Genomic DNA, 21,164 nt, shown 5'->3' with positions numbered 1-21,164 from the left:
CGTCCACATAATAATAAAATATCTTTCCTTTTTATATATGATACAGTGTCAGTTTCTTTAGTTATTACAAGTTATCTGTTTGGATTAATTAAAAAAATACTTATTAAATGAGATTTAATAAATAATTTTTTCTTCATTAGAATTTAGTTTAGTTAAAATTCTGATATTAATTTTGCTATTTCGCAATGTTCTACTCAATTTAACAAGTTTTTCATTTTTTTCTAATGAAACAGAAATTGTTAATGATTATTATATTTTTAATAGTTATATAAAGTATTAATTTCCCTTTTTAATACCGTATTAGTTCGTTTTTGAATATATAATGTTAATATATATGCAAGTTATAAATGAAATGTTTTGATTTGATCATAAAATGTCAGCAATGGTATGTTTCTTTGCATTGAGCTGCTCTCTATTGAAAATTCTAAAACTCGGTAAGTACCGCTCTGTAAACAATAGTAAGACAACATTTCATTTTAAAATGTCACAATTTTTAAGATGGTCCTTTTTATAATATTATTGCTCAAAGTGTACTTAAATTACATCTTAGAATACAGAAGTATCTTAATAAGGATTTGTGACATAGCGAGCAAAAATGAATGGTGAGGAAGTACTTTAACCGTCATGAAAACTCATACATTTGAAGCTTAAATTGCAGTATAAATATTTACATGGAAATTATTTTTCGACAATTATTACCTCACAGTTAATACCTTAGCACTGGCATTTACCACGATGTTTTAGCCCATTTGAATCAGAATCGATTTCTGATCCACACTCAAGTGCACAATAAACATATAGAAATTCAGTGTATGCCAGACATGCAAGTTTATACCAGTAAAGATAAAAAGAACGTGGAAAAATAAATACTTCGAAATAAAATTGAATAAAATTAAAATAAAATAAAAATTATATTCAAATATTTTTACGATAAAGCTTTTTATGTTGAATTTTAATTAATTTTTAATTATACAGTTATGCGTGCATTAAATTTAATTAGTTTAAAAGTAAATGAAAATATCATAAAATGAAGGCATTTTTTTGCGAAGTATTGAAGAGTTTAACACAAATTTACTTCTAATTTTAGTTTTTCGGAGTTTTGGTGCAGTATTTTTTATTAATAATGTTTTTAAAATATTAAAACATTTAAAAATACTTTCCGAAAAACAACAGGTAATTTGCTTTGTAGCATGGTACTTCTAAACAAATAACTTTAAAACAACAAGAAATTTTTTTTTACTCACTATGTTAGCATATATCACTTTTTTTCATCTTTTAATTTCGTATTATTTTAAATATTCAAAATAATTTTTAATTTAGCTAATTATTTTAACGAGTTCAGGGGAGTTCTGGAACCAAAAATGACATTTCCATGCAAAGCAACATCAAGTGATCAATTGAGTGATCAATATAAAAAAAGTAAAAACAAGTTCCAAACTAAGTATGACGCAAATGTTAATAGCGATAAAATGAACAAATGAAAAGAAAGTTCGCTTTTGTGTTACGGAATAAAAGAATACGTATTTGTCAGAAGAAGCTAAATCTTCTGAAATTAAAAGCAAAATCAATACATTAAGGACTGGTTTATTACCTAATTAAATGTTTGAAACAATAAAAAATCAAAAATTTATAATTGGATTTTCAATGAAAAAAAGCGGATGGCGCAATGACTTACTACGTGACTTGATCATTATCTGCTTCAAACAAAATACTAATATCTTTAGTTAGATAATTAGCAAGGGAAAAGTTTGTAATCACATGCGAAATGGTATGGTACACAATATTGCTTCGGATCTAAACACTGCCACATTTAATCATAAATACCCGACAACTATATCTTGTTTGATCAGAGCTCAGTTATCTCATTGGAGATTTGCCACCATAAATCAATTAGACTATCGTTATGATTTAAGTTCCAACATAAGAGAAATTTAATTTTGGCGATGAAATATACTTCATGTTCGATGGTAAAACACAAACATATTAGAAAGACATAAAAATTTTTTTTGAAAATATATTATAAATAATTACTGCTCTGTAAAAAAATAATCAGGATGAAATTACAGAAAAAAACCGGCGCTTAGGGTGCCAGTACTTTTTACCGCTAAATTTTAAGTAATCAAAAATATGATAAACCGCAATTTTTACAGTAATGCCTACTAAAATTAAACAATTATTATTGTAAAAATTACGATATACTTTTATGGCGAAAATGGATTTTACGGATGCTGCACTCAGGAAGCCATTACTTTTTACCGTAATTTGTTCCTGAATTTTAAAGAGTAAATATATCCAGTAAATGTTTTAATGAATGAAATTTGATATAATTTCCATGTAGCTAAAATTTTAAATGATTATAAACAGCCATCAGTGAATTAGGCCCACACAAAGTGTTGCCTGACTGTTTTGGGCCTTTAATTTTATTTTATTTTTTTCTCTTTCTCGAAAAGACTTTTTCAATGGACATGTTATAGTTTGTTAACATCAAAATTATTTATATCTTGAATTTTTTACAAAAAAAAATATTTGTAGGATGCACGTCAGGAGATTGAAATAACAAAGGAAAAACTAAACCTTTACTATTTTTCACATTCAACTATTACACACACATTCTTTGCTCTTATAAGTATTTTACATTGGTGTGTTATAATGTTATAAATTATGAAATTTTTCCAAATTTCGAAAATATCACAAGCTATATTGATAATTTCGTTCGCACAAGAAGAAACACACAAGACAGTCGTATGTTTAAAAAAATTAAGAAAAGATAAAAAAGATAGTAAAAAGAGAGTAAAAATGAACCAATTTTTAAAAGTTCTTTTTATTGTGCTCAATTCTTTCAAATAAAATATTTTATAATTTTATGCTACATTCTCGTAATCATCTCTGTATCAATGTAATTTTCCGTATTCTTAATCTAAATAGTGTGACAGCTGAAAGAAGAAGAAAAATCAAGATTAGTAATTAGTATCAGTTTTAAATATTTTATTTATTATGTCCAAAATCTAGACACGTTAAAGGTGCATATATATATATATATATATATATATATATATATATATATATATATATATATATATATATATATATATATATATATATATATATATATATATATATATATATATATATATATATATATATATATATATATATATATATATATATATATATATATATATATATATATATATATATATATATATTTATACATTTCCGGTACTGTTGACATTAGTTGCAGATCATTTCTGAGAAAGCAAATCGAACCTCGAAATGTCGTTTTGTGTGCAAATATCAAATTCTGCATTTGGCTCGTGAAATCACCTTCTGAGACGTCCGAGATACCGAAGAAAGCATATGGAAACTATGCCAAGGCAAAAAAAGACTGCTGTGTTTGAGTGACATGGGCGTTTTCGTGAAAATCGAACAAGATGGAAAATGACTGTGGGTCTTGTTGCTCCTCATCCTTATGCGCAGGTGAAAATTTTAATTGCGTTTGAGAAATCATGCCTGTGGTCCGACAAAAACCATTGATGCTATTGTTTATGTATTTAGATTCTACATGAGAGTGTGCACATTATTCTTCAGGATGATTTGAAAAATTTTTTTACAAGAAAAATTTGTATTTTCAAAGTAAAATGCATCTGCATTTGACCACGCCTCTGAATTTTCAAATCATCATGCAATAATGATTTGCGGAAATGTTATCACCTGTAATGTTATCAAATCCAAAAATGTTATCACCTGTACAGAAAAAAGGGAGAGTAAACAGGGGAGGAGTTTTTGAGCATATGGTTGATGGTAGCTTATTGTAGAAAATCGTGACCGGTCATAAGACAGGATACTTTCTTTAGGACTCTCAGATAAGCAGTCACTCAAGTGAATGGAAAGCAAAAACATCATCAAGGAAGGAAACTTTTGAATGTTGGCGAAATATGTTGTTAATGTTTTTCGATCACAAGACCGTCATTTTCTGCAAATTTGTTCCAAAACGCTAAACTGTCTAAAAATCTTTACCGGGAGAACCTTAACCGCTTCCCTGATTATCCCGAGTTAACTCGGGTATGTATATATTGCATATATTTATTATCCGGAGTAAACTCGGGCAATAGAATATACGTCAATACTTTTTGCTTTGTTACGTTTATATTTGGCACGAAGCAAAGCAAAAAAAAATAATAATCTGCTTAGATTGGAAGTTTACCAATATTTGTTTGGGAGTTTTGCTATTTTCGGGACTGCAGACATGTTTTGTACAGTTGTATATAACATGGTTGAGGAATTTACATAGAAGAATATATATAATATATGAAATTTAAATGATCATTTTCTTTTAGAAACAGTGCGAAGAGGAATATTTATTTTAAATTAAGCTATAAATCAAAATTTTTTGTTTCACTTAAATATTTAATACTGACCTTAATGCTCGATTTGATGTTTTAACAGTGACATCCATTTTCTGTTGGCAATCCTAGGCCAATGTCAGAATCACCTGCAGCTGCACATGCTATACCGCATGCAATTGTAGCTTCTGTATACGCAAGATATACAAAAAGCATCAATGTAATTAGAATTCTGTACATTGTGTTTTCTTGTAAATAAATTTTCCTCTGCAATAAATAAAATAGAATTAATAATCTAATTAAAGAAAACTTTCAATAAATCACCTTCTCAAAAATTTATAATTTTTATTTTTATTCTAAATCCATAATATTTGAATTGAATTTTAATTATACGAAACTTATTTATATTTTTTGTAACTTCTCACTAAAATTCACTAAATGTAATAATGTAATACATTATTTCATCACGTACCCTGTCATTTTTTTAAACCAGTATTCAGGTAACTCCCTTAAAAAACATCTTGTGAGTCAGTATAACAGCAGTATTTTTTATGATAAAAGAAACTATATTAATTATATTAAATTAAATTATAAAACGTAATTAAGTAAAAAGTAATTAAATGAAATTTTTACAAATGATATTATTACGAAAAAGGAACAAGTTTATTTATATTATAAACTTTTGATTTTTTTATTAACATTTAAGTATAATAATAAAGAGTACTTACGAATCGATGACTTGCAAGTGAAATCAGATTCGAGACTACTTTTCAAATAATACCGAGTCATTCTAAAATTCAAGATTAACAAGATTCATGCATATTCATCTTTGTTTGATCAGATTACTGAGTAGTAAAATATAATTGAGATTTGTTTTATAAGAAGAATTTGTTTACAAAATTACCATATCCTCAATTTCACTGGAAAGTCATGCAAATATTGTTTCAGGTACGCTATAAGAAAGATTGAGAAACTTTCGTATTATACAGAACAGAAATTAGCACTTTTATCCCAACTACGCTATTCCTCCAAAGGTTTTCTATAATTGAAATTTGTCCATCATATAGTGAAAATATTCTACGTGCAGCAATAAGTAATGTAAAATAAGAGAAAAATGTTGTTAACAACACATGCCTCTATATTTTCCTTTAAACTTAGTACAAAAATTTTACATAATAGGTGGAGGAGTACAAGGAAACAACAGCACAAATTAAAGAGAAAAAACTTCATTATAACTGGAGCAATAAATTATAGCTTACATTAAATAAAAAATTTGGACTTAACCCGATACCTACCCTGTAAAAAGTGGATTCTCAAATGTCACGAAAATTTCGTCTTTTTGACGAAACCTTTTCCTTGCATATGGTCTGAGTAAAATTTTGCTCAAAGTGTCGAAATAACTATCGCCACTTCTTTAACGAATTTCATCAAAATTCAAGAAACATTTTATTATTCCAATTTTTTAAATAAAAAATCCCTCGAAGCACCTACTTGAACTTTTCCACCAAACACTTTACCGTGATTAATATAGAGGTTAATCAATGTTACCCTATCAGCACAAAAGGAACCAGCAGAACAGTTGCTGTTGTCGTAGTTAATTTACGTCGCACTAGAGCTGCAACATGGGCTATTGGCGACGGTTTGGGAACCATCCTTCAGGATGATCCGAAGACATGCCATCGCAATTTTGATCCTATGCAGAAGGGATGGCACCCCCACTTCGGTAGCCTGACGACCTGCACGCGAAATCGAGCACTTTACGGTAAAATAGTTTAACGAGGACCAATAACCACACACCCTCGGTTCCTACGCAGACTGATCTAAGTGGTCACCCACCAGCACACTGACCGCAGCCTGACCGCAGCCGTGTCTTAACGATCAGTCCACTGCGGGACCAGATAGAGCAAAGATATAAATTACACACATGCTCTAAGCGAGGTTCGAAGCTGCGATCTTCCCAGTACGAGTTCAACTCTTTGATCCCCATACAAGCCTATCGGCTGGTTTCGTCACTTTATTTCCGATCGTCTAGTGTTCGTTCTAGTTAATTCATCTGAGTTAACAATCTGTCACGTTGAACTACGATGAGATTGAGTTGAGGAAGCATTTTGTCATACATTTGAGAATTCGCGTTTTGTCCCAAATCAGGAGATTTAGCAAGGAAATGGTTCTCAATATTAATGAAGTACAGCTCAAAAGTCAAAAAATACAGCGAAAATAAGAAATTTATTTCTGATAGTGTGATAAAAATTATATTAAGAGACATGCGTTTGAAATCTAAGTCATCAAATGTGATAAATATATTTTGTACATGAATTATAGAAAAAAAATAATTTAAAACAATAAATAATAATTAAAATATGTATCCTCATCACAATAAAAATTCATACTTAGTGAGATAAGTTATTTGATATTAAATTATATCACGTTAGAAAATCTACAAAAGCAAATCTCAAAAGTGATTATGAAGGAGATATATGTGATAGATTCGTTGGCTGTCTTCAGGATTCGAACTAAGAATCACCGAAGTGTCCTATGATCTATTTGTACTCTTTAGCCAGGCAAAGTTAGAGAAGCAGATTTTAAAGCTAATTTCCAATTCCAATGGTACAAAAGGTTGCAATTTGCGAAATATAATCACAATAGCTTAGTTAGGAGTTCTTTAGTTTTAATTTTACTTTGTACTTATTTCTCTACATCTTAAAAACTTTCAAGTGAATGAATTATGTGCCATGGCGTGTAATTGTGGCTGCCCCCCTCTATAAAGCTTCCTAAAGCAAGATTTTTCCTAAAGGCAGCTTTCTTTACACGATATTAACAAAATGGACCCGACCGTTGTCTGACAATACCTTAGTCTAATGAAATACATTTCAGGAGCATACACGCTTTCCCACTCACAGATACGATAGTATTCATGTTAGCTACGATATAGGGATATCTTTCACGGAAACGACAAGCAGGATAAGCACACACGTATCCCACACATGTATCTATTTCACACAAATATTATTTTTTTCCTATTGCATTTGATTTTACTATTTTGCTTTATGTTTAATTAGGGAAATTAGTATCCGTTTAAATTAATAATTAAAATTAATTAATAATGTAAGTAATATCCGGTCTTTAAAAACCTATTGCATTTTCCTATTGCATTTGATTTTACTATTTTGCTTTATGTTTAATTAGGGAAATTAGTATCCGTTTAAATTAATAATTAAAATTAATTAATAATGTAATTAATATCCGGTCTTTAAAAAATCCATTATATAATTACTTTATTCAACATTAGCACCTTCCTGTTCGTAAGGTAGCCCGCCTATAAAAAATCAGAAATCAAAGATTTCGAGAATTTCACACTGCAGTTGAACAGTCGAACAGATTTAGGGTTTAAGGCTACCAATGCTCACGCTAATCCAGAAGACAAGGTTACTCCAGGATCAAGTATTGGGAGAAATTGCCATCGTGGATTATTTTTTTATGTAACTAACCCGCATTACATGGAGAGGAAAAATACGATAACCTTCCATGGTTAGCCTGAGAGCAAGGAGACTCTAACTCATGATCCGTCTACCACGGAGGATATTTTCTTACGTCAGCACTGTCGTCGGTGCGAGCCGGGTGCGGAATTCAAATCGACCAGCTTTTACTAGGATTGAGTCATTTCACTCCGGTACTAAAAATTGTTCAGTCACAAATCAAGACAATATGCAAGCGTAATAAACTTATATTGAGACGAAGCATCTCAAAGGATAGAGCACTCTCCTCCCAACGAGGTAACCTGGTTGTGAATCCCAACAATGGCTAGAATTCATTTTGCACCCCCGGCTCTCACCGACCACAGCGCTGACGTGAAACCCCTCAGTTAGTTCCCTTGCAGTCAAGCTAGCCTTAGTTTGTTTTGTGGTTTTCCTCTCTATTGTAATAAATAGGAATTTATTGGAGTTTTTTTTTTTTTTTTTGTATCAATACTCTCTAAAGAAGGGTTATTTTTCAATAGATGGCACCACTAGGATAGAATGTAAATGCAATCAAAATTATATTTTGGGAGAAATTTTTATTGATCCTTTGAAAATTGTATTTTTGGGGTAAATTGTGGATATAAATTGTATTAACATTTAGGGAGGTTTGGATTATCACTTTTATGGCGTATTAGTGGGTTTGTAGCTGGTTTTTCTTGTGGTTTTTTTTTTTTGTTCTGACGTCCACTGGATGCGGGATGACTTTTGAGCGAGTAAACAGGTCAGTATGGATTATTCCGCCTTGCTGAGAAAAGTATAAGAGGCGTGAAGAGTGGCTGAAAAAGTAGTACGACGGGAGTGTGGATCGTGCCCGATGGAATGTTGAGTTGAAACATCACCGCTGACAGGATCTATCATAGCTGTTAGAAGTGTGTTCTGAGCCGGTATCATCGAGAATAAGTTTAGATTTAGCTGGAGTCTCGGAGTGAGTTGATCTAGGCGGAAATGCTGAAAGGTTGATATTTGGAAAGAGTCCCTGGATACCGCGATTAAGTACGCCACATTGATCGGATGAGCTGTTGCCTGGAAGAAAGTTGATCTGAAGCCTCAGAATAGTTGACGGGAAATGATAGACGGAGTGTCGCTAAGTTCAAGACAGTTGGCAAGAATTGAGCGTTCCTCGGCAGAAAATGGAGTGTTTCTAAAGAACTGAATGGTGGTCGGAAAGTCGAAGTTCTCCTAGTCCACAAGTCTAGCTGCAGGCCCGGTGGGCGTTCCAGAAGGTGATCTGCAAGTTCCTTTGTATTTGTAAACTCTAATTTCTTGCCTTTTTAGTAACTTTTTAGAAGAGCATTTTATTCCGTATTTTAAATTATTTCTATCCGGTGTTAAGATACCTATTTTAAGATGAGCCTTGGATATTTAATTTAAATTATCTGTTGTAGGAATATAATGACCTAAAATTTAAATGTTTTTGTAAATTTAGAATGAGCTAGGATTTTTATTTCGTAATTGTCTCTTTTAGTGTGAATTAATTGAATGTTATGCCTATGAAATTTAAAAGTGCTTTTTATCGAAAAGTTTTATCTTGAGTATAACCATTTGGAAATTTAAAAGTGTATAAATTGAAATTTTTAGTGCATATGAAGGCATCTGGAAATGATCGGGATTGTGTTTGTTGATAATTTATAATTATAATAAAATTTACTTTTTATTGTTAAAAGTTTCATGTACTTCATTAGTTAAGTGTCTATTTTTGAACCTGGGTAACCGTTACCAAAATTCAATTAAAAGATCACCCACTGGCCAAAGTTTAAAGGGGTAACGGTACATTATGTAATAAGTATTTACGTAAAAAAGTTTAAATATGTCAATATGCTTATTTGATGTGCTTAATTGGCCTTAAAATGGATTTTTGCTTGTCTACCAGTTTTATTTAACTTTTTTTAATGTTTTTACGAAAAATTTGCCTTATTAAAAACTTTTCCTTTCTTAAAATTGTTACAAAAACTCAATATCATTACATTTTCTTACCTACAATAAAAAAGAAAAAAAATATTGTAACAGTTAAAGTTTCATCACCTTTTATTTTTAAAAATTTCTAAAATTTAACATATATACTGAAGCACTTTGTTACCGAAAAATGGCAATTTAAGATTTTAAACAAGTTCAGTTGTAACCAGGAGTATTATATGTATTTCAGAAAAAAATTTTTATTTTATTTTCTATTTTGTCACATGGGAATTCGACAGCTGTAGCTTGCACTTTGACGCATGAACACTTAAATAATCTCAGCGATTTATGCAATATTTATTTAAACAAAAAGAAAAAAAAACATAACCTTTTTTCTCGAATCAAAACGTTTTATTCATTAAAAGAAATTTACATCAGATTATATTTAATACTTCTTCTCTCGCTAACAATTCACTCTTTATAACTAATACCTTCATAACGTTTCTTCTGAAAAAGAGAAAATAATACATGTCATTATACTTGTCATAAAATAAAATGAATTCGCATAACACTTTCATTTCAATTTTCATTTTACAAAAGTTCATAACGGGATTCATTTTTCTAATGAATCTTAGCATGAATCTTGCGTATTTTTCGTCAATACCTTTCCACAAACTTATAGCAAGTGTTAAAGTTTCTATACTTTATAAAAACAAGAAAGTTATCCAAATTATAGATGCATAGTACCATTATGGTACTATGCATCTATAACTTTAATCATAACTATAATCGTCTTTAATGCACTGCGATAGATGGCCTATAGTGTAAAAATTTTCAATTAAAATTACAGTAAATTTGTATGAAATAAGAAATCTAATCATCTTTATTTTACAGTAAAAATTAGCTTAAAATCACTGATTCACTGTAATTAATTAAATATTATTATAAAAATTTTTGTACAAAAATATGCTAAAAAAATGCATATTGCGAAAGATGCATTTTAATTACTTTAACTGTGTACAATCCTTCATATGTCTATGATTAATGAAAAGTGACCATCACTCCTCAATTTTGTGTGGTCTTGTTCCCTGAAGTCAATAATGAGATGGCCGCTGGATTTATAGCATCCATCTTATAATATTCAACTGCATTTTCATCGGGAACAAATGTCGGATTATGTATGAGCTTTGAAGTTACATCTAGTTAAGAAAAAATATAACTGAAGAATAATTGAAAAAGTATAATTTAATAACAACAGAATACTAAATTTCTGATTTTTATTTGACCCCGAAAAGAAATATTTATTAAAAATTTTACATACGTTTGTTGTCGTGAAAAGAACCAATTTTTCCAAATTGATAATCAAGTTTAATTGCATTTGCTGCAATGCCTTTCAAAATATTGGAGGTATTTTTGAATATATTGCAGCAAATGTATTGCAACCATATGTATAGAAGCAATATATTGCAGATAGATAACAATCTCTCCTCTATGGTCAATTAAGTTTGAAAATTAGTTTTTTATTTAAAGCTACCTGGTAAAATAAGAAAAGACGAAAAAAACCAGTCACTGATATTCAGCAAATAAATCGAAGCACCATTTACAGAACTAATTAATTATCTTAAAATTAATTGAAAAAAAAATTATATCATGTATTTTTGCAGGATTCGCTTTATGTTTAACGCAGATACAAAAAATAATAATGTGGTTCTCAGAAGTTTTTATACAAAGTTAAATAACTAATGTGATATACTGAGATTTTTTAAATATTTACACTAAAAGTGATACATTATTACTTTCGAAAATACTGTGAAACTAAGATAGGTAATCTATTGATCTTATTTTTTAAAGTATTAAGTCAAATATTTCTTTTACTATTCCATTTCAATTTGTTGTTGATAAATTTGGTTTAATTCTGTAATGTTTCTCTTAATTATAGAATTATACTGGTATTTAAAACTTATTTTATTTAAAACAATGTAATATGATTTTGATAATTACATCATGGTCCATAGAAAGGTGTGCATACGGGACAACAATCACATTTTCCTCTTACATCTCGCTCAGTTACTCTGCATTTCACTTGTTTGCATTTAGCAACTCTGCAGTCAGTTGTGCATTGCATATAAGCAGTTCCAACAAACGCAAAAAGTAACAGAATAACAAAAACTTTGTACATGTTTATTTTTCTTGTGCTCAGATTCCTGGAATATAAAATTAACCAATAAAAAAACTGTCGAATTAAATTTTTTAGTTTGCTATAAGTTTTTTTCAAACTATTTTTAATAATTCAAATTTAATAATTCAAATTTTAATAATTCAAATTTATTTCAATTTTTTTTAATAATTTTTCGATATTCTTAATAATTTTCAGCGTTTTTTCCCTAAAAATAAATCATTTGGATAGAAATATACACTAATGTGACTTATTATTTATATTATCATTTTTTTATTCATACATATATTTTATTAATTATTTAATATGAATATAAAATAATTTTGATCTTTAGTTATTCGATATTTCTCTTCAACTGCATTAATTATAATGATTCTAACTCAAAGTAAAATGCGAATGACTTTTAAATATGATAAAGCCTTTGCAATGTAACATTAAATTAAGAGTTCAGTAATCAATTTAACATTCAACTAATAGTTGCGTACTTAAATAATAGTTTAGAAAGACCGTGTTACTACATCAATATCAATTTTAAAACAACTTCATGCTGATTTATAACAAGTATGTTTGTGAAGTTTATTTTTATACAAAAAAAATGCACCCTTTTTGCAATTATAATATATTATTATAATTTTAATAAAATGTAAGTTAGTTATAATTTTAATAAGATATCGTAGTGCATTTTATACAAATACACATTGTTTAAACGAAATGCTTTCATAAATAAAAACAATGTTGTAAACTATTTAGACTACACTGCTATTAATATTTTCTAAACTTTCGTTGAGACTTAAGTAATGATATGATTGCCACGTAAATATTTATAATTAAGTAACTGAATTCTGGTTTCTTTAAATTAAGCAAATAATTAATTATCTATCGCGAAAATGATTTTGATGACAAGATTTATTTATATAAATACAGAGTATATCACACTTTAACTATTAGGTCTCAACTTATTAGAGTAATAATAATCTAATCTTCATGATTCTTATTAAATAATATTCTAATTGATAAATTTTTATTAATAATCTAATATAATTATCTTTATATTTACTTTATTCGTTGCGATGCTATGGATTTTCTCAAAAAGAGTTTTAGCGTTCTAATACATTTTCTATTACTTCGTCTTTCTTTATTGTTTAATCAGGTACTTTATTGTTTAATCAGGTCAGATTCGTGAAAGCAATAAATCATATCAGAACTGAAATGTCATAGAAGCAAGATGACTTTCAAATATCTAATTACTGCTGAATCAGGAAAAGTATTAAAATTACACTAAAATGACATCAACTGTTTTGAAATCTGACAGCTTTGTAAACGTCATTAAAGGAACTAAGTGCGATTTTAAGTTACTGGTGTTGTAATAAATCTCGATTTTCTAGCAGTTGTAATGTTTGAAATTGTATTCAGTTTCGTTCTTTTTATTTCGTTAAACTATTTTGAGGTAACAAGGAATAAGTTATTGAGTTATTCCTTAAATAAACAAAAAATAATGGTAATATGACTGTTTTGGAAACTTTCTGAAATTTATTAAAATAAACAAGATTTTACGAAAAATGTAAAATGTGAAAATTGTATTTGCATATAGCAATGTTTTTTTCATTTTAGAATCTAAGATACAACCTACACATTTCAAACTAATCAATATACAGATGTTATCTCACAAATTATTGTAATAATCACACGAACCTTTCAGTTATTTAATGCCCTAAAAATTATTATGGAATGATAAACTCCGAACATTTTAGTTTAAAGACAGGTGTAATTTTGAAAATAGTATTCTATTTTTTAACACATATTTTTACATATGTATCTTTCGTTCAAATTATTTTGACTTTATGAGTTTTTATTAACGAAGACAATTTACCAAATGATTCTTTCTTAAACTAAAAGTAATGGTTTCATTAAAAATTTTGAAATTTTTAGACTTTATAAAATTAGTAAAATGTATATATCAATAAATTAATAAGAATTGTGTTTGGCAAATAATCACAATTCTCAAAATTTTGGTATCTTAGTATAGAGGAGATGTCTGATATTTCTAAGGCTTATTAATAACTGCTGTCCCATAAATTATTGTTTAAAGACAAACACAAAACTTTTTCAGTAATTTCTAAGAGGTTATCACACAAATAAAAAAAAACTGTGGTAAAATTACATCACTGTATGGTAATGACGTTTCTAGAAAAAAAAACTCTTTATTTTGGCTAAGAAAATTAAAATATACGGAGTTTAAACTATGTAAATTCTCTGTTTAATAATAAGAAGGACAACTGGATATTTCCGTTTTAAAAATTACAGTTCTTATTAGAGCACACATAGTAAAAAATTAAAAAAGATGGAGTAGTAAATATAACTTAAAAGGAGTTTCTATGGCATGTTCTAAAGTAGCATGATATATAACCAAATTTTATTTCATTTACCTTATTTTATATCATATTATAACACCATATTTTATTTCACTAATATTGCCAAATTATTACTAAGAATTTCCAAAAAATTACAGAACTTTTTATTGTTCTGTAGAGCCAGAAAAACGGTAAATTTTACCATAGTCTATTAGTTTTGACCATGCTTCTTTCTGATTGAAAAATGACAAAAATATAGAAAATATGGTTTCAATTTGAAATAAAAAGGAAAGTTGGGTTTACTCTATATGTGTCTTTAATATGGTTACCTATTTCCTGGTTGAAAAATTCATTCCCTTTGAAAATATACCTGTATGAAACAAGAAACGACATATCTTAGAGTTTCAAAAGTAAGCGCCCATTTTTATGACTTACCAGATGCGAATGTAAGGAAACAAAAATGATTTAAAATGAAATATATATATATATATATATATATATATATATATATATATATATATATATATATATATATATATATATATATATATATATATATATATATATATATATATAAGTGTAATTTACTTCAAGAACTCAGTTTTAGACTGTATTTATAACAAAATAATATCTAAAACTGATTTCTTTTTGTTTCTAAGAAAATGTAATTTTTCTTAGCTTCCAAAATTTGTAAAAGGAATTGCTTCTCAATCTTATTATTTATTTTTATTTTACTGAGATCTCCAATCCTCGTTTAGAACTATCATTTGCTACTTGTAATAGCAAGTAGCGAATGATACATCTATGTCGTTGATGCTGGCCATGAAAGATCATCGATAATTGCTGCGATATTTTTAAAACAAAAAACAAGCAAGGAAAAACTTAGACATTGCTTTAGAATCAAATAATTTTATTTGTTTGGAAGCTTTATGTCACATTATCTTTCATTTTTCCATTTCTTGCTAACATTGCAATCGATATCATCATTTTTTCTATAATATTTCATCTGTAAGAGAGAAGATATAATTGCATTTAATAGTTCAGTTATTTCTTTAATTTAAAAATTTCATTTTCAAATTAATAAATTGTTTTATTTTTCATAAAATATGTATTTGTTTACTGCTACTGATTTTTCATAAATCATCAATAAGATTTCCGGCCTATATTTTCTCACTTTATGAAAAAGTAAGATTGCTATTCAGAGCAGAATATTACTATACAACAAATTCAATAAGTTATGATTACCTAAGGCTTATAACCAGTTAGCGTGAAATGTTTCTTAAGAATTTACCTCAATTTTAATATGGCATTTTTTTTTTTTTTTTTTTTGAAAATTCAGAAGGTTTATTTTTGATTTATATCATATTTATCAAACATACGTATAATTTAAAAATTTAAAAAAAAATCTATTTTTTAATTTAATCAGGATAATTAAGAAAACTACATAGATGCCAACTGTACTGGATATACTAGTAGACTACTGGAATTTGACAGTTTCTCCTAGTATACTGGTTTAATAAAAGTTCTCCAGGTTTTTCCAAGTTTTGGAAAATTCCTTAAAACTGAGTAAATTTCGTAAAAAAATTCCGATTGAAATAGAATTTTTACACAATTTATTGCTTACTTGAATATTTAAATAAATATTACTAATAAATAATGAAGGAAGACTCATTTACAATAATCAGCTTAATGCTTATTTGTATTTTTTGTACTAAAATTTTCAATTTATCTTTATTTAGAATTGTCTTCCTAAACTAATTAAAAAAAATTTAAAATATCAATATTAAATTACTTATTTACTAGTATTCAAAATTATGAGTTAACATAATAATAAACATTTAAAATTTAAGCACATTTTATGTCAATCATAAATGGAAAAGATTGCAGACCATTTGTCGTGCTTACTGTAATAAAATTTTGCATTTTGATTACAATAAAATTGCTTATTTGTAAAATATTTAGTACATTATGCAGCAGTAATCAGGAAATTTGTATTTCGTAATATAAACAGGAATTTTTCCTATCCATGTTGACTGCTATGTAAATATTATTTGTATTAAATATAGTTAAATAATAGAATGTATTAAAAAATTATTGTGAAAAAGGGTTTCTCAAAATTGAGAAAGCATCTATTAATTTTTGAGCAAAATGCATTTGGAGGGAAGCATGTGCGAGAAACACGCTGGTCTTTGCCTGCAGGCTTTGTATGACTGACTTCCGAGTTCGTAGAAGAAAGCTCTAGCCACCATATTCATACACCAGTGGAGGAAAAGCTTGTTCCTACGTGTACATATTGCTCAAAAATAAGTATCAGCTGTAGCTCAAGTAAAAATATCATCTTTGAATACGTGAGGTTTTGAAACATGGCTTTTTTTTTGGTAGGCTGACAAAGCTGTGATCAATTTTGTGATACCAAGAAATTTAAAAGATAAACATCTTTAAAAAATACTGGCATTCAGCAGCTACGCATTTTACCATATAATCTATATTTACTGTAAAATTTTACGAAAGAAAAAATTGATATACTTAAAATTGATTGTAAAATGGATATTATGGATCATGCACAAAGAGTGTAAGTCGCAATTCGTGCCGGGGGTCCTTTTCGGCTTTCTTGATGATAAAAATAACTCCATTACCATACACGTTTAATGATCATGTTTTGAGGATGGGTAGCCTGATATTGAGCCGTCAAAACATGTTGACCTTTTCCACCATACTAATTCTTTTAATCTAAGGAAAGTTTCTCATTCATTAAAGGGGAAAACTTACATTTTACTATAATTTATCTTTTTAAGATAACTATCAAAATATTGAAATTATTTTCATGAAAATGGGAAAGTTACAGAAAATTGTCGAAAACAGTGTGTGCTGAGATCTATGCTGATGACAGCATGAAGAGCGGAGACCTGTATGAACCAGTGAATAGTTCAGTTGATTAACCCTTTCCGACGCAGAGTTTCCAGTTTGACAACAATAAATCCATAAATGTTACAAATAACTAGGAATGTAAATTTGTTCAGCTACCACTATTCGTTAAGCGTTAAGGATTAAAAGGATTAAAAAATTTATTCAGTTATTGAAAAAGAGTCGTCTTTCTTACAGGGTTCTACCCTATCATTTTCCTTAAGATCAATGCATTATTTACTGCATAATTATATTGACTTTTTTTTTAAAATGTGAGCTTTGCACATTAAGGATAAAACAATGGATCATGTATTTCTCCCAAGTTGCTTTAATTTTAATCTAATTAACAATTTTTTTCTGATGTTTTTAAAGTACTTTTTAAACAAAATTAAGTAAAGTCAATATTCTGACATTTTTTTGTTTTAAAAATTACATTAAAATCATACAATATTGTTTCGAAAAACTTAAGGCTGTCTCGTGTGAGGTTAAAGAAAAATACAAATTTTAAAATTTAGAAATTTGACTTTAGATGTAATAAAAAAATGAAACAATATTGTTTTTAATAGTTGCAAAAATCCAGTTCTTTTTTCAATGATAGAATTGTAAATATTTCATAAATATAATGAAATGTAAAAAATTTTCATAGTTACATCATTTTTCATTCAAAGGTACACATACTGCACAACAAGAACATTCTCCTCTTATATCTTTTTCATTTATGTCGCAATCTTGTATGCATTGAGGGAATCTGCAGTCAGTTGTACATTTCATATAAGCGGTACCAACAATCGCAAAAAGTAACAGAATAATTAAAATCTTGTGCATGATTTTTTCTTGAACTGAGGTCTCTGGAACATAAAAAAAAATTAATAAATTATCGAAATTTTAAGTAGTGCTACATATTTCCCCTACAATTAGTTATTACAAACAAATTTTTTAACTATGATTCAAAACTGGATTATTCTGAATCTGATTTTCCTGGGGAAATACAGAGGGGGGAAGAAAAAATAAATTAATATGAGGAAAAATAATGGAATTATTGTTCTATATAAATTTACGCTTTGCTTAACAAATCCACTCGGCGCAAAAAAAAACAAACGTAATATTTGATTTAATAATTGGATCTTTACGTTCTGGGATTCAATCAAAAATAAATACAATTACTTATACGACTTTTTTAAATTTCAATTCGGCAGTAACTGGAAGACTGATTTAGAACAAATTTTGTATTTTGCGATGTGAAATTGCATTTTTTAATATGACGTAAGAAATTATTTATCATACAATTTATCATACAACTGTTAGTAAATTAAATAACAAAAATAATAAATATTAACTGAAATTTATTTTTTCCATGAAATTATGCTTGAATAAACGGTGTGTATAATTGCGTGCAAAATAGGTTTTATTTACTTAAAAAGTTTCTGAAATACGCAATAAGTAAAATTAACTTTAAGGGGTACAAACTGTTGTCAGCTTTCATGACCAAACTATTAAGGTTTTCATTGGGACCATATTGCAGGTATTCGCTATATTTTAGGTGTCAGAAATCCAAATTCTTTGAAAAAAAGTACGTTAATTAAAATAATAAACATTGTGTAATCTGATTTCGTATTTTACGGAGAATCTGTAGATCATATATTCCAAGAATGATGAGACTGACCTTTTTCTATGTACCTTTTCTAAGAAACTACTTAAGATATTGCTTTTAAATTGTTTTTTGGAGATATTTGAGATTTCATCATTTGCATGATATGATACTTTTTTTTGTGTTAACAGGAATACTTTTTGACTTATGAAAGGGTTTTGCTCCAGAATAATGAAACTTTTAAAAAAAATTAAAAGTTCTCTGTTCATAATTTTTTAAAGAAAAATCTAACAAAGATATGTTTTAACAGTTATCTTAGTATAAACAAGTATATGCAAATATGCTGTGATGAAAAAGCCTAAAACAATTTCTTTTGCAAGTCTAAGAAAAAGGGCATCGAAAAAGATCAGTTTTAGCATTATTGGCATATGCCCTGCAACGTCCCTTTAAAATATCGGCAGCAATAATCAATTACCATACTTGATGTCACCCCGTTGGATCATTAGGATTGAGTCCTAGATAGAGGAGATCCAATTGATACATCAAAAGCTATTCAGGGTTGTCCGTTACTTTTTTGCGCACTGTACATGTCTTTTTAAGCTGAAATAAATTTGTAAGAATTTCTACACAATTACTTGTAAGAAAAAAAAAAAAGAATGCAAAATTACGCATTTAATTCTTCGCGAAACTAGAAATTGCGTTGTCAATATGAATTACTCAAAATCGATCTAAACAAAAGCAAACACTATACACTATCCTAAACTAATAGCATAATAGCAACATATTATTTTCTCTACTGTCAATTAAAAGCACGGAGTCATCCTTTAATCGATTCAAGAACGAGACAAATAACTAGTTTTCCCTTTTGATGCATTTTGATTAAAAGTCACTGACGTGGTACTTTAGAAGATCTCTGTTTTCTATAAGGAACGTGAAATGATATAACTTCTTTTTTCAGTAGTTATGCGAATTTTATGTAATTAAAATAACTCGTTATCATATGAAAATACATATTTATTTCGAATAATATAAAGATATCTAATTACGATAAAACATACTGGTACTCATGGTGTTTGTCCTTTTTACCGAAAAATCTATTTTTTCCGGAATATATTACGGAGAAAAAATAAGATATTCCGTAATTTTCACAATAATGATTACCGTAAAATCACTAAATTACTCTAATTAAACAAGTATTACTGCCTAAGTTAAGGTATAATATTTCACGGCAAACGTGATTTTTCGGATGTCTCACCCAAAGTGCCAGTACTTCATATCAAACATACATAACAGATAATTTGATGATTTGGTACAGAATTTTTTACTGTGTATTGTGTCCTTTTTCAGGCATAATGAATTATTTTTACAATATTTTTATTTCATTTACTTTTAGTTATTTTTTATTTAATATTTAAAATTAATATGCTTTTTTAATCCTTAATTCTTTTAAAGAGTTTCTTTCAACTATATTAAATATAATGCAAAATGTTTGTTTCTGAAAAAATCGAGGAATAGAAATTCAAATTTTCAGTTTAAAAGAACTTTCTAGATATTATTTGCGACATTAGTTTCGCGTTCGCTTTAATTGGATGGTCTTACGTGCGTTTTTAAAATTGATTTACTAACCCTACATGATTTTTGCATTTAGGTTCAAGTAGATTTTAAAATAGCTCTTTATTAAAGAGGTAATTATCTACAAAAATTCTGTTCTTCATTACAATTGAAAAACATTTAAAAATTTAAAAAATCCCTGCATCACTCTAATTAAATAACTGTAGAAACTGTAACTAGAGATTAACTGTAGAAATTACGATATAATATTAAACAGTAAAGCTGGATTTTACAGTAAAATAAAATTCATGGATGATGCACCCAAAGTGTCGATATATCCTAATTAGATCTAGAATGTTTTCAGTGCACTTGATCATACGAACTCATTTTTTGTTTTTCGTTTTAAAGATTTCATTATAATTTCAATTTAAATTGAAATTTTCAAATATTAAAATATTTACAACGTCTTTTATTTCTTTAAATTAACAACTATTACAAATTCTTTACAGTCTATATGCTAATGTTTGCGCATTTTAAAGACCGTTTTTCATCTGGCGCGATAATGCAAATCTGAACTGTTCTTACTCTTACAAAATAGATATTAAAAATGGTGTTAGTTAATGAAAAAATTATATAATTATTATTGCTAATATAATTAGAAACACATCATTTGGTACTCACGTTAATTATAGCAAGGCTATGGGTTTTCTCAAAAAGTCCTTAATGATGATATGCGTTAAGCGTTTTCAACTTACTTTCATTCCGTTATTATTTGTTGTTTAATCAGGCTCGTTTCTGTCAAACTCAGAAAGTAATAAATCAAACGGAAATGGAAATTTT

At 28.0% G+C, this 21,164-nt stretch overlaps 3 long non-coding RNA genes across 3 annotated transcripts; all 3 read right to left on the bottom strand.

Moving 5' to 3' along the window:
* Positions 1 to 2,802: 2,802 nt before the first annotated feature.
* On the bottom strand, positions 2,803 to 5,653 carry LOC107455492 (uncharacterized). Its single transcript, XR_001585582.4, has 4 exons — positions 5,639 to 5,653; positions 5,072 to 5,296; positions 4,419 to 4,610; positions 2,803 to 2,933 (listed from the first exon to the last, which is right to left on the bottom strand). It is a non-coding gene; the product is annotated as an uncharacterized LOC107455492 (long non-coding RNA).
* Positions 5,654 to 10,143: 4,490 nt separating this feature from the next.
* Positions 10,144 to 13,144, bottom strand: LOC107455504 (uncharacterized). The gene is made up of 3 exons (XR_001585595.4): positions 12,988 to 13,144; positions 11,756 to 11,958; positions 10,144 to 10,261 (listed from the first exon to the last, which is right to left on the bottom strand). It is a non-coding gene; the product is annotated as an uncharacterized LOC107455504 (long non-coding RNA).
* Positions 13,145 to 15,174: 2,030 nt separating this feature from the next.
* LOC107455500 (uncharacterized) lies at positions 15,175 to 21,164 on the bottom strand. The gene is made up of 3 exons (XR_001585590.3): positions 21,006 to 21,164; positions 17,836 to 18,033; positions 15,175 to 15,287 (listed from the first exon to the last, which is right to left on the bottom strand). It is a non-coding gene; the product is annotated as an uncharacterized LOC107455500 (long non-coding RNA).

Source organism: Parasteatoda tepidariorum, chromosome 1, assembly GCF_982258835.1.
Source record: "Parasteatoda tepidariorum strain Cologne lab strain chromosome 1, Ptep-v5.0, whole genome shotgun sequence".
In the NCBI taxonomy this organism is placed as follows: Eukaryota; Metazoa; Arthropoda; class Arachnida; order Araneae; family Theridiidae; genus Parasteatoda; species Parasteatoda tepidariorum.
This window is presented reverse-complemented; position numbering and strand designations above follow the sequence as displayed.